This window comes from Leucoraja erinacea, chromosome 30, assembly GCF_028641065.1.
Source record: "Leucoraja erinacea ecotype New England chromosome 30, Leri_hhj_1, whole genome shotgun sequence".
Lineage (NCBI taxonomy): Eukaryota > Metazoa > Chordata > Chondrichthyes > Rajiformes > Rajidae > Leucoraja > Leucoraja erinaceus.
Window position 1 is genome coordinate 18,927,118 of NC_073406.1, and position 14,705 is coordinate 18,941,822.

The following is a 14,705-nucleotide window of genomic DNA, read 5'->3' on the forward strand; positions in this document are numbered from 1 at the left end:
GCCAACGCGATCTCCCGGTTGCCCACCATATTAATTCCCCGTCCCATTCCCACTGGCCTTTCTGTCCTGGGGTTTAGTTGCCTGATAACAGCTAGGGAAGAACCTGGCTCTGAATCTGGAGGTGTGCGTTTTCACACTTCTATACCTTTTGCCCGATGGGAGAAGAGGGAGTGACCGGGGTGAGACTTGTCCTTGACGAGCTGGGCCTTCTCAATGGTGCTGCCGTGGGTTAAACAATGGTAAGGCCACTGGCAATAATCAATGCGGAGCAGATATACATAGAACATAGAACAGTACAGGAACAGGCCCCTCAGCCCTTCAATGTCCATGCCGAGCATGATGCCAAGTTAAACTAATCTCCTCTGCTCGCACTAAACCTGTGTCTCTCCATTCCCTGAACATCCAAAATCCTCCAATGCCATTCAATATCTGCCTCCGCCAACATCATGTGGCAGCATGTTCCAGGATTCCAGCACTCTCTGTGTAAAAGACTTGCCTCACAATCACAGGTCTAATTTTGAACTTTGCCCATCTCACTTAAAGCTATGCCCTCTAGTCTTTGACATTCCCACTCTGGGAAAAGGTTCTGATTGTCTATCCTATCTGTCCCCTTTGTGTAGGGTCTGAGTTTAACCTGCTCACTGCCACGTTTTTTTTTACACTATTGGCCAATACCCAAGTATACTCACTGGTGGTGGCACTGAACAGGTTAAAATCCCTGCTTCCTTGAATTAATTCACTATTGAAACCTTTCTGAGTGCCCGGCATTGGGGTTCTTAGTTAAAGCCTACAAAAATCATGAACAAAACTTTGTTTTGCTAAACCTTTGAAAGGAGATTCCTATGCCCCTGTCCCACTTAGGAAACCTGAACGGAAACCTCTGGAGACTTTGCGCCCCACCCAAGGTTTCCGTGCGGTTCCCGGAGGTTGCAGGTGGTTGCCGGAGGTTGCAAGTAGTGGAAGCCATTAGGGAGACTGACAAAAACCTCCGGGAAACGCACGGAAACCTTGGGTGGGGCGCAAAGTCTCCAGAGGTTTCCGTTCAGCTTTCCTAAGTGGGACAGGGGCATAACTGTGAGAATTATTCTGCTTTCTGCTGTTGAACAACGTTGCAAGATTGGGTTAATATCACTTTAGTCCAACTACAAAAGTTTATGTAGAGACAAGGCACTGCAGATACTGGTTTACAAAAAGGACACAAAGTGCTGGAGTAACTCAGCGGGTCAGGAACCATCTCTAGAGAACATGGGTAGGTGACGATTCGGGTCGGGACACTTCTTCAGACTGATTGTAGGGTCCCAACACGAAACATCACCCAGCCATGTTCTCCAGAGATGCTGCCTGACCCGCTGAGTTACACCAGCACTTTGGAACGAATGATTATGCTTTGTTTCTGAAGGTCCAGGTTGGGTTGGGAGTTGCCCACTGGGTGTTTGTTTCCAGTACTTTACCCTGGTCAGATACTGTGATTTTACCACAATCACATCTGCCTATACATGATCCATGTCCCTCCATTCCTTGGATATCCGTGTGCCTATCTCAAAGCATTTTACATGCCACTATCATATCTGCCTCCACAAATATGGCAGTGCCTGCTCTCTAGGTACTCACCACCCTTTGTGAAACAAACTTGCCCCTCTCACCTTAAAGCCATGCCCTCTCGTGTGTGACGTTTCCACCCGGGGTGAAAGGTCAGACCGGTCCATCCGATCTCTGCCCCTCGGAATGTTATAAACTTCTATCAGGTCTCCCCTCAACCTCTGACGTTCCAGGGAAAACAATCCAAGTTTGTCCAACCTCTCCTTGTAGCTCACGCCTTCAAATCCAGGCAACATTCTGGTCTGAAGAAGGGTTTCGGCCCGAAACGTTGCCTATTTCCTTCGCTCCATAGATGCTGCTTGCCTCACCCGCTGAGTTTTCTCAGTTTCCTCTTCCGCACGCTCCCCCAAGCCTCCGCATCCTTCCGTTAATGGGATGGCCAGGACTGCACAGAATACTCCAACTGCAGCCTAGCCATAGTCTTGGAGATCTGCATCCTAACTTCCTGACTGTCGCCACATTGAATGCCCCAACCAATGCATGCAAACATATCATAGATCTTTTTTACCGTTCTATCCTCTTGTGTTGCCACTTCAGGAGGTTGAAAATCTGGACCCCAAAATCCCTCTCCACAATCTGTTAATCCCAAGATGCAACGATGGAGGACGTGGGGGGGAGGGAGGGAGGGAGGGAGGGAGGGATAGAGGGAGGGAGGGAGGGAGGGAGGGAGGGGGGGGGCAAATAGTCCATTACAGGACCGCGACTGAGAAAACACGCGTGGACAATCCCTTGTCCGCTAATCATATGATGTGGGTCGAACCGTGGGTACATCATTTGTCTCTATTTTATTCATCGCAACTAAATTTCAGACACAGAGTCTCCATTGTGTGTAAAATGCACAATTTGCCAACAGAATGATGACGGCAGGCAAGGGGTTTAAGTAAATCCACCGTAAAAAACATTTGAAAGCCCCGTCCACAGTTTGAACATTTGGTAAATTATGCTTTTAATATTTAGGCCCGTAGGTTGTCGAAAGTTTAACAAGCCGTCTCTTTGTCACTCAGCTCAGGGGGGGGCATTTTAACCAGTTCTGCTGAAGGAACAGTGGAAGCCACATTATCAGAAGCGCAGCTGGGAGCTGATGGTCCTGTTATGATGATATAGTACCACCATTATATCACGCGTGTATTGTAATTCACTTGAGCCTTGGCGCACAAATGCCGATACAATTTATATTTTTCATGGATTCCGCCACAAACCAGTACAGCGGAATAATAACAACCTTCGAGTTATTGGCCGGGAATCTATCGGTTTTGGAACTTGTCCACATTTGTTCCGTTAATCGGGTGACGCCGAGGTTCTCTGCAGTCAAAAGCACTTCTGCGGACGGACGACTTTTGTCAGCAGAGTCTATTACCGGTAGAGCCGATGCCTCACCGCACCGGAGCTTCAGGGTTCCATCCCGACCCCTGCTAATTTCAGCGTGGATTTTGCACGTTCTCCTTGTGACCGCCTGGTTTTACTCCGGGCGCTCCGGTTTATTCCCGCATTCCAAAGACGTGCTGGTTCTGGAGGTTAATTTCCCCTCTGTAAATTGCCCCCAGGGTGTGTGGGGTGCAGATGAGAATGTGGGATCACATAGAACTAGTGAGAACGGGTGATCAATGAATGGCCAGTGTGGATTAAATGGGCCAAAGGGCCTGTTTCCATGCTGGCCCTTCAGCCCACAATATCCGTGTCAAGATAGACTGCCTGAATATGATCCATAATCCTTCATTCCCAGCACATTCATGTGCCTATCAAACAGATAGACAAAAAAAATGCTGGAGTAACTCAGCGGGACAGGCGGCATCTATGGAGAGAAAGGATGGGTGATGATTCGAGTGGGGACCCTTCTTCAGACAAACTCTGCCTATCCAAAAGCTTTTGGAAAAGACACTGCCCTATTTGGCACCCACTACCTTCTGCGTAACAAAACTTGCCCCGCACATGGGCAGCACAGTGGCGCAGCAATTTGCTGCCTTACAGCGCCAGAGACACGGGTTCGATCCTGACTACGGGTGATGTCTGTACGAAGTTTGTACATTCTCCCTGTGACCGCGTGGATTTTCCCTGGGATCTCCCACTTCCTCCCACACTCCAAAGACGTACAGGGTGGTACGTACAGGGTGGTACGTTCAGGGTGGCCCTGCTTTGCCAAGTCACTGCGATGGTCCAAGTCTTTCAAAGTTGGATGGACTGGAGGGGCTTTTACAAGAGGCCGCAGTTAATTTGTGGGCAGCTGACTGCTGTAAGGAGCGTTATGCAAAGATGGCGCTGTTACACATTCGACCATATCGCTGGCAGCAACAACTGGATCGGGACCCAGTTCCCCTCATTAATTACCCTGGGGTACTAATTAAATCATAATGAATGGGAACACATGCATTAATTAGTAATTAATGACTGCCAGCATGGGCTTAGACAGACAACAGAAAAAAAAAGTGATGCATAATCTCCCGCTTACTGAATCCCTTGAAGTTGCTTCCGACAGCACAAGAGCAGCTGACGAGGTTATTGGTGGAGGCGGGGGTGAGGTCGAGTCCGGAAAAAGCCTGCTCCACTTGTGCAAGGTCTGAGTGTGAGAGACAATGGCAGCAGGAAGCCACAAGGCCTCTCGATACTTGCTCTGCCATTAACAGAGGACGGTACCTCCTCTGTCTGCTCTGCCCCTACACAATCCAAATTCATTATTGCGGGCGCTGGCGGTCGTGGGTGGTCCAGGTGGGAGCCGGAGAATCCGGCGTGGGGCGGGACCACTGTGAGGGAGGGGGAGAATAAAGGAGGACCTGGAGTGGGATACATTATAACGTTATTGACACCCTTTATGTAGCCACTCTTTGCATTCCTTGGGTGTGAAAAACAAAGAATATCACTGTGACTTGTCACATGTGACAATAGAGTATAATTCATTCATTCATTCATTCATTCCCTTAGCGTCCACTCATCCACCTGCTTCTGGCTTAACGGATGGATATCTGTAGATTCGTTTTGGTGTTAGTTTTACATAAGATCCTCATCTCTGCAGTTAGACACACAAAGCTGGAGTAACTCAGCGAGGACAGGCAGCATGTCTGGGTGACGTTTCGGGTCGAGACCCTTCCTTGTTTACCCTCTTATAAGAATTCAAGTTGTGCTTCAAACTCCTTAATGCTCAAACCACCCCAGGAGACTTCTATATAGATGCTTGCAAAAGGCAAACGCTCAAACAGATGTTGTAATTTGAGTGTTTAAGAAGGAACTGCAGATGCTGGAAAATCAAAGGTAGACAAAAATGCTGGAGAAACTCAGCGGGTGCAGCAGCATCTATGCAGCGAAGGAACGGGTGACGTTTTGCGTCGAGACCCTTCTTCCGGCCCTGAAACGCCACCCATTCCTTCTATCCAGAGATGCTGCCTGTCCCGCTGAGTTACTCCAGCTTTGTGAGTCTATCAAATGAGATTGCGATCAACTTCAGAAAACGCATTGGTTTGCATTGATGGCACCTAAATCCTGTTTCCATGCTGCATCTTTCAATATCACTGCCATTAAAATTCTGAATTTTAACCTCTTTCCTACCTCCAAATGTTCACTCTGCAGGACCTCAATCTTTCTATAAAATCTAAGGGGATGCTGGTGGAATTTTAAGTAAAAATTCGATGAGCGGGGTGAAATGGTACAAAAACAAAATGCTGGAAGAACTCAGCATGTCAAGCAGCACCTGTGGAAAAACAATCAGTTACCATTTCCAATCAGAAACCATACCCACGTGCCCATCCAAAAGCCTCTTACTGTAAATGCCACAATCATGTTTCCTCACCCACCACACGTGCCAGTGCATTCGAGACCCCCAATACCCGCTGTGTCAAAACTTGTCCCACCCATCCCCTCTACATTTTGCCCCTCTCACCTTAAAGCTATGCCCTCTAGTCTGGTGCCGACACAAACACTATCTGAGGGTAAGTAAATCAAGGGGTGGGGAGGAGTGAGGGGAGAGAGACAGAGGGGGAGGCAGAGGGGGAGAGACAGAGGGAGAGACAGAGGGAGAGAGACAGAGGGAGAGACAGAGGGGGAGAGACAGAGGGAGAGACAGAGGGAGAGACAGAGGGAGAGACAGAGGGAGAAAGAGAGGGACAGAGGATGAAAGAGAGAGTGAGTCAAGCATCAGGGAGATGGAGAATGAGAGAGGTAGTGTGAGAGGGAAGGGAAGAGTAAAAAAAATCAGCAGTAATGTCCAGTCAGTGACAGCTTTGACAGCCTGGCTCCTTAATTCCCCAGCTTTAGTCCCTTAATCTGTCATCTTTATCAGGCTGGGATGTGCCAGGCAGCATACAGAAGCCCTCCTTGTGATCAATCTTAACATTACAGCTGACAGAATGGTGCTAATAACTTATTGATCTAATGTTTGCCCAGCCCTGCCGGCCAGCCGCAAGCCTGTCATTGATTGGTTTGTGACTTCCTGCCGGTGAGGTGAGGAGAGCACTTTAATGCTCTCAGGCTTCTGTGGTGGGTGGTGTTAAAATGCAGCTGAGCGCGAGAGAGAGAGAGAGAGAGAGAGAGAGAGAGAGAGAGAGAGAGGGGGGGGGGGCGATATGGGGGAGAGAGGGGGGGATAGAGAGTGGTGGGAGAAAGAGAGGGTGGGAAAGAGAGGGGGGGGAAAGAGAGGGGGGAGAGAGAGGGGGGAGAGAGAGGGGGAGAGGGGGGGGAGAGAGAGGGGGGGGAGAGGGGGGGGGGGAGAGTGGGGGAGAGGGGGGAGAGAGAAAGGGGGGAGAGAGAGAAGAGGGGAGAGAGAGAGAGGGGAGAGAGAGGGGAGAGATGGGGAGAGAGAGGGGGGAGGGGGGGAGAGACAGGGGGAGAGAGAAAGAGGGGGAGAGAGAGAGGGGGGGGGAGAGGGAGGGGATGGGAGAGAGAGAGGGGGAAGCGAGGGAAAAGGGGGGAGAGGGAGGAGTGCGGGAACAAAACAAGAGTGGCTTTTACTGAGCAGGCTGCCATCAATCCCCAGAACAGCAGGAGGATGGTTGGGGTGCACCAGAAATTCAGCTCCGCCAGCTTTAAATATAGTTAAAACATACACACACACACAGAAACACACACACACATACACAGAAACATGCGCACACACACACACAGGTGGAAATTGATACATACACACACATACACACACATACACAATATATATATATTGGGACAATTAAGCAGAGACAGAAACTTATCTGCAAACACACACGTGAGACAGGCAGGCACTTTAATGACATGCGCCCACGCACACACCACCCATCTCTACTTAGATCTAAAGGTATCAAGAGATTAGAGTCCTCCCTTATTAAACGTGCATTAATCGGCACAGATGCACCGGTTGCAACTGAGGGGATGAACGGCAGCCAAGCCTGCCTCTGATTAAACACAATTTAAGTCTGGAGGCTCTAGATATGGGGCACCTGGAACAACGCTGCACGGCGGGTTCTGCTCTTACCCGCTGCCGAGGATCGCTGTCCTGAGACCGCAGCCTGGGAACTTTAGCTCCATGCTCCCACTGCCAGGTCATCTCCAAGTTTAATCTCGGTGTTTCCCCCCATCAATGTTGTTGCCCCCCCCCCCCCCCCCCCCCCTTGCTGGTGCTCTGCCTACTGGCTGATTCTAGAAGCAGAAAAACCTAGAAAATAGGTGCAGGAGGTTGAGGTTGAAGGTGGTGGTGGTCTAGATGCTCAGAGGCATCGATCGCTGGAATCCCTGCCTCAACTCATCTGAACTCACACTGAGGAGGAGAAGGGTCACACCTTCTGGAGCAGTAGAAGGATAAGGGGTCATCGTTCCCTTCCTAGAGTGTCTCTTGTGGGTGATAATCTACGAGGATGTTCTCTCCCCCCCCCCCTCCCCCCAATCCCACTGCAGCCATCGACCTCTTTGATGACCCTCGGACTATCCTTGATCAGACTTTGCCTGCTTTACCTCGCACTAAACGTTATTCCCTTATCATGTATCAATACACTGTAAATAGAAGCATAGAAATATAGAAAATAGATGCAGGAGTAGGCCATTCTGCCCGAGCCAGCACCGCCATTCAACATGATCATGGCTGATCATCCAAAATCAGTACCCCGTTCTCTCCATATCCCTTGATTCCGTCAGCCCTGAGAACTATTCTGGCCTTAACGCTGCCTGCACTCAAGCGCCTGATCGGCAGCTACATCGAGACAGTCACTTCCCAGAAGTAGACCTCTCGAGTTGGGAAATCAAATAGCTCGCGTCATGGCAAACCCACAGGCTGTAGAGAAATTGATTTTGTCCCTAATTTGGCCGCCTATTCTGTGCGTTCCCTCTGTAATCAAAACTCAATTACGTGGAGTCAAAAATAAGTGCATTGTTAGCAAGGTTTTTAAACCCTTTATTACGAAGGTAAATCTTCATCATTATCTCTGCTAAACCCTTCCAATTTGGAGTAATGTTCCAAATGATGTGCTTACGTGCAGTGACAGATAGAGAGATCACTCCCGACACATGGAAAATGCTGAGATCCACGTCAATGAGATTTCACCGTGCTTACAGTCAGTCATCCACAATTCAGAGACTTGCCAAGAATTTAACACCGATCACCATGCGGGGGCAGCACGGTGGCGCAGCGGTAGAGTTGCTGCTTTACAGTGCATGCAGCGCTCGAGACTCAGGTTCCATCCCGACTACAGGTGCTGTCTGTACGGAGTTTGTACGTTCTCCCCGTGACCTCGTGGGTTTTCTCTGAGATCTTTGGGTTCCTCCCACACTCCAACGACGTACAAAGACGTAGGTTAATTGGCTGGTATGTGTAAATTGTAAGTGTGTGTGTGTGTGTGTGTGTGTGTGTGTGTGTGTGTGTGTGTGTGTGTGTGTGTGTGTGTGTGTGTGTGTGTGTGTGTGTGTGTGTGTGTGTGTGTGTGTGTGTGTGTGCGTGTGCGTGCAGGATAGGGTTAATGTGCAGGGATCACTGGTCGGTGCGGACTCGATGGGCTGAAGGCCCTGTGTCTGCGCCGCATCTCTAAACTAAATGAAACAATGCCTCGTCAGAAGTATATCTAATCGCCGTCATATCAATTCAGCAGGGAAACAGCCAGTCTTGTCCTCGGGGTATGGGGACTATAAAACTATTTATTTATTCGCTCTGAATAAGGGTCTTGATCAAAAACGCCAACTATTCCTTTTCTCCAGAGATGCTGTCTGACCAGCTGTGTTACTCCAGCTTTTTGTGTCTCTGTTCCATTTAAACCAGCAGTGTGCAGATATGGGATAAAGGGAATAACGTTTAGTGCAAGCTAAAGTCCAGTAAAGTCCGATCAAAGATAGTCCGAGGGTCTCCAATGAGGCAGATGGGAAGTCGGGACTGCCCTCTAGTTGTTGACAGCATGGTTCAGTTGCCCGATAACAGCTGGGAACTAGTGGAAATCTCTGGGGCACTGGTTAAAGGTGAGAGGGGGAGGTTTAACAGATATCTTTGGACCAATTTTCCACAGAGGGTGGTGAAGGCAGTCAATGGGGCAATTACTTTCAGACCGGTATACAGACAAAAGGCAGGAGAATGGGGTTGAGTGGGAATGATAGATCAACCATGATTGAATGGCGGAGTAAGCTTGATGAGCCAAATGTGCTAATTCTTCTCCTGGAACTTATGAACAGGACAGGAAAGGTTTATGGGCTATGCCCAGGCAAGTGAGACTAGTTCAGTCAGGCAATTGGGCCGACACAGACAAACTGGGCCGATGGGCCTGTTCCTGTGCTGTGTAACTCTAGGATTCCATGGAACTGTAAAGGCTCCTGATGGAACAATCCCATAGCCCACGCGCTCCCCTCCCCACCCACTCTTTCCACAAGCCCTCAAGTTATTAAGTAAATCTCTCTCCAATGCCCAACCAATTCCTGACCGAATGCCCCAGTTATCTCAGATTCCACCACACCTTCAGACAGTTTAGATTACTTTATTGTTATTATCACGTGTACCGAGGTACAGTGAAAAGCATTTGATTGCGTGCTAACCAGTCAGAGAAAAAAGATTGTACATGAATACGATCAAGCCGCGCATACTACACAGATAACGGATAAGAAGTACAACATCTAGTGCAAGGTGACGCCCGGTTCAAGGCAGTTCAAAGGTCTCCAGTGAGGTAGAAGGGAGGTCAGGACCACACTCTGGCCAAATTCAAAGTTAAAACTAGTTCCCAATTATTATTATTCAACAGCAACACTTAGCGGCATTTAGCCTTAAGAATGCCATAGAATGAGTCATGGAGTCATCGCGTTATCCAGCACAGCAACAGGCCCATCGGCCCAGCTTGTCCGTGCTGGCCCAGTTGCCGGACAGAACTCGTCCCACATATAGGATCCATTTATTGGGAGGTTGAGGTTCACCAAGGTGGTCGTCTGGATGCTCAAAGGCATCGAGCGCTGGGATCCCTGCCTCAACTCATCTGAACGCGCAGTCAGAAGGAGAAGGGTCACACCTTCTGGGGCAGGGAAGGATAAGGGGTCATAGTTCCCTTCCTAGAGTGTCTTCGACTATCCTTGATCAGGCTATGATGGCTTTGATACCTCGCACTAAACGTTATTCCCTTATCATATCGAAACACTGTAAATAGCATAGAAACATAGAAAATAGGTGCAGGAGTAGGCCATTCGGCCCTTCGAGCAAATCATGGCTAATCATCCAAAATCAGTACCCCCGTTCCTGCTTTCTCCTTATGTCCCTTCATTCCGTTAACCCTGAGAGCTATATCTAACTCTCTCTTGAAAATATCCAGTGAAATTGACCTCCACTGCCTTCTGTAGCAGAATTCCACAGATACACAACTCTCTGGGTGAAAACGTTTTTCCTCATGTCAGTCCTAAATGGCCGACCCCTTATTCTTAACACTATGACCCCTGGTCCTGGACTCCCCCAGGGTCGATTGTAATCATGTATTGTGTTTCCGCTGACTGGTTAGCACGCAACGAAAGCTTTTCACTGTACCTCGGTCCACGTGACAATAAGCCAAACCAAATTAAAAAGGATGAGGTGCAGCCCCATGTGGGATAATCAGCCGCGGAAATCCAGACACAAAGAGCCGATCTGATCCTCCTGGATCCATGGAATCGCGGCAGACAGAATTAGACAAACTGGATCAGAGGATTGGGCTTGTTTATAGACACAGATCTAGCTGACTGCAGGCACAGTAAATCCTTGCTTAATGCCACAACCCTTCAGATTTGTTACCACACCATGTTAGACAGCAGTGTCCGCTCATCCCCTGTATGTGTGTCTTTCTCAATTAAGATTAAAAGCAATCGCTTCAACTCAGGTTAAGACAGATGCGCTCGACAAGAAAAAAAAACCTTGATCTGTTTTGTGGTCCTTCAGATCTTTTGGGGCATGTAAACGTTACCCATTTTGGTTGAACAATCTGAGATGATTTGATATCATCGTATCAAGATAGAGGAGCTGTTTGAAAAGGTGTTTTGGAATTGATAATACTCTTTCCATTGCATGACAAGGTTACATTGGGAGTCAGAATTTGCACAAAGATCCACTTTTGTTTTTTTTGAAAGCCGCTCTTTTGGCAAATGCCTGCTCTCTGAATATGGACAGGGGAGAAGCCCATGCCTTGCTCCAAAAGTCTCACCCGCGCCCCCTTCGTTACAGCGGCTTATCGCGAGGACAAGATTTTTATCGGTCGACTTCGACAGAAGCGGTGTTTGTTCAGAACACGTTCGCCAGCTTCCTGAGAGAGGAAGGATGCGGCAGGAAGTCCTCTGTCTGATAAATGGCATCCTGCAAGACCTGCCACGACACCAGAGACCCGGGTTTGACCCTGACCTCGGCTGCTGTCTGCGCGGAGTTTGCACGATCCCCCTGTGACCCGCGTGGGTTTTCTCCGGGAGCTCCAGTTTCCACCCACACTCAATGACATTCATTCCAAAGTATCACATCAAGATGCTTTCAAAGTATCGCACCACACTCAAAATATAATTCATTCATTCATTCACATCCTATGTCTTTCGGATGCTCCTTCAAGACATGCCAATCTAGAACATAGAACAGTGCAGCACAGTACAGGCCCTTCAGCCCACAATATCCATGCCGAACATGATGCTAAACTAATCTCCTCTGCCTGCATGTGATTCACATCGCTCCATTCCCTGTATACCCTTGTGCTCATCTAAAAGCCTCAACACCACCATCACTACTGTCAGTGTGTTCCAGGCACCCACCACTCTCTCTGCAAAGAACTTGTCTTGAACACCCCCTTTAAACTTTGCTCCTCTCTCCTCACATCTATGCCCACTAGTCTTTGAATATTGCCACCGTGCGGGGAACCGTCTATCTATATATCTTAATATTATAATATTATGCACTTCTATCGTCTCCCTTCCATCTCTGACGCTCCAAAGGAAACAGTCCAAGTTTGACCAACCTCTCCAGGGTCAAGAACAGCCTCTTCCCAACAACTATCACTCTTGAACATGACACACCACTAACCTCGACTATGATGTTCTATGGACTGTGGTTGTAATAAGGACCCTGGGGTTTGGTTTTTTTTTGCACTCGCATTGTGGTAATTAATTTATTGATTTTTTTGTTTATTATAGATATGATTGATCTGATTCATGTTTACAGGCCCCTTAAGCTGCTGCAAGTAAAAATCTACATTTTTTCCCGTGGCTGCACACATGGCGATTAAACACTCTTGAATATTGGCTCTCTAATGTGGTAACTGGAACAGCAAATAATACTGCAAATGTGGCCTAACCAAGATCCTCGTACAGTGAATGAGACTGTTCCATCTGAAGAAGGGTTCCGATCCCTTGCAGTGAATTGTGGACGCAGCCTAGACCATCACACAAACCAACCTCCCTTCCATTGACTTCATTTCTGCCTCGGCAAGGCAAGCAGCATCATCAAGGACGAACGCACCCTGGCCTCACCCTCCTCTCCCCTCTCCCATCAGGCAAAAGGTAGAGAAGTGTGAAAACGCACACCTCCAGATTCGGGACCATTTCTTCCCAGCTGAACCATCTAACCACGACCAGAGAGCAGTGCTGAACTACTATCTACCTCATTGGGGACCCTCGGACTATCCTTGATCGGACTTTGATGACTTTATCTTGCACTAAACATAATTCCCTTATCATGTATCTATTCACTGTAAATGGCTTGATTGTATTCATGTAGATAGACACAAAAAGCCGGGGTAACTCAGCGGGACAGGCAGCATCTCTGGAGAGAAGGAATGGGTGACATTTCGGGTCGAAACCGTTCTTCATGTAATGTCTTTCTGACTGGATAGCACGCAACCAAAGCTTTTCACTGTACGTCAGTGCACACGACGATAAACATCATCCATCCTTTTTACCGAGAGGTGCTGCCTGTCCCATTGAGTTACTCCAGCACTTTGTGTCCATCTTCAGTTTATACCAGCATCTGCAGTTCCTTTTTACACACCAAGAATCGAGGTAGGTGGCCTGAAGAAGGGTCGTCACCTATCTTTGCTCTCCAGTGATGCTGGCTGACCCGCTGAGTTACCCCAGCACATGTGTAGGAAGGAACTGCAGATGCTGGTTTAAACCGAAGATATTTGACACAAAATACTGTGTCTGAATAAGGGTCGCTGGCGCTGTAAGGCAGCAACTATCCAGTTTGTACATTCTCCATGTGGCTGCCTCTCTAGTTTCAAACTCCCACATTTCAAAGTCAAGCGGGTTTGTAGGTTAATTAGCTTCTGTAAATTGTCCCTAGCGTGTAAGACAGAGCTTGTGTATGGGTGATCATTGGTCGGAGTGGACTCAGTGGGCCAAAGAGCCTGCTGTATCTAAACACAACAGATACATAAACATGGTGGAGTAAGTCACTCAGTCTGCCTGGACCTACCTGATCTCCCGATTGTCAAACACTTTAATATACCTTCCCATTCCCACACTGACCTTTCTGTCCGATGGCCTCCTCCATTGTCAGAGTGAGGCCAATCGCAAATTGGAGGAGCAGCATCTCATATTTTGCTTGATGTTTGAATTCTATAACTTCAAGTAACCCTTGCAATTCCCTCTCTCTCCATCCCTCCCCCACGCAAGTCGTCCCAGCTTCAAAGCCGTCTTGTTGAGGCTCATTATCTGCGTTTGTTCTCACCTGGGCCACAGCCAACAATGGCCTGTTTCCTTTTATCACCGTTATTTTTTTTTGCATATCTTTCATTCATGTGTTCTACTGTATATCTCTCTCTCTCTCTGCATACCGGTTGATTCCCTCTCACCCTGACTCTGTCTGAAGAAGGGTCGCGACCCGAAACGTCGCCCGTTCCTTCTCCCCAGAGATGCTGCCTGTCCCGCTGAGCTACTCCAGTATTTTGTGTCGATCCATAACACTTGTCAATCACACCCGCCTGGGTTGAGAAGGCACTTTGAGGAGCCTTGGCCACAGAACATGAGCCGGTGCGGGGGTTTGCGGCAAGCGTGTTACACGTCCCTCGGGAGGTGGGAAGTGAGCGGAGGGCGAGGTGGGCTCCGGGGGGGCTGAACAGCGAGCGAGATCTCTCAATTACCGCGGCAGCTACCTCTGGCTCCAGCTCCGATCAATACAGCAATTAGATTTTATCAACACTCAGACCTCAGACCGTGCATCACGTTCTTGCAGCTGACGCCAAACTTCACCGCGCGGCCCTGGGGCTGCTGCTGCCTCACAGAGCCGCACTGTCACTGAGTTTCGGAAACACTTAGTCCTAATTGATACAGACCAGTCGGGGTCAGTGGCAAATTAGCTGGCAACAGCCACCCCCTGCTTGAGCTGCACGATGAAACATCCGTCGAGGATGCGGCCCGGAACCAGAGGGAACCAATAGTCCCAGCAGCGACAGGTCGAGCTAGCTGCGACTATTCCTTGGAGTGCAGGAGGATGAGGGGTGGCAGAGGCTATGGGGAGAAGGCAGGAGAATGGGGTTAATAGGGAGAGATAGATCAGCCATGACTGAATGGTGGAGTACACTTGATGGGCTGAATGGCCTAATTCGACTCCTACCCCTTATGACCCTATAGATGTGTACAAAAGCATGAGAGTAGTAGATCAGGTAGACACACAGAGTAGGGAAATCAAGAATCAGAGGTTGACCGTGGGGGAGGGGGTGGGGGGTGGAAGGGGGGAGGGGAGACCTACATAT

The 14,705-nt window shown here is 48.8% G+C and overlaps 1 protein-coding gene across 2 annotated transcripts in view; it reads right to left on the minus strand.

The window, feature by feature from the left end:
• The window catches only part of samd11 (sterile alpha motif domain containing 11), a 250,660-nt gene that overhangs the window by 95,350 nt on the left and 140,605 nt on the right, over positions 1 to 14,705 (minus strand). The window lies entirely within an intron of this gene.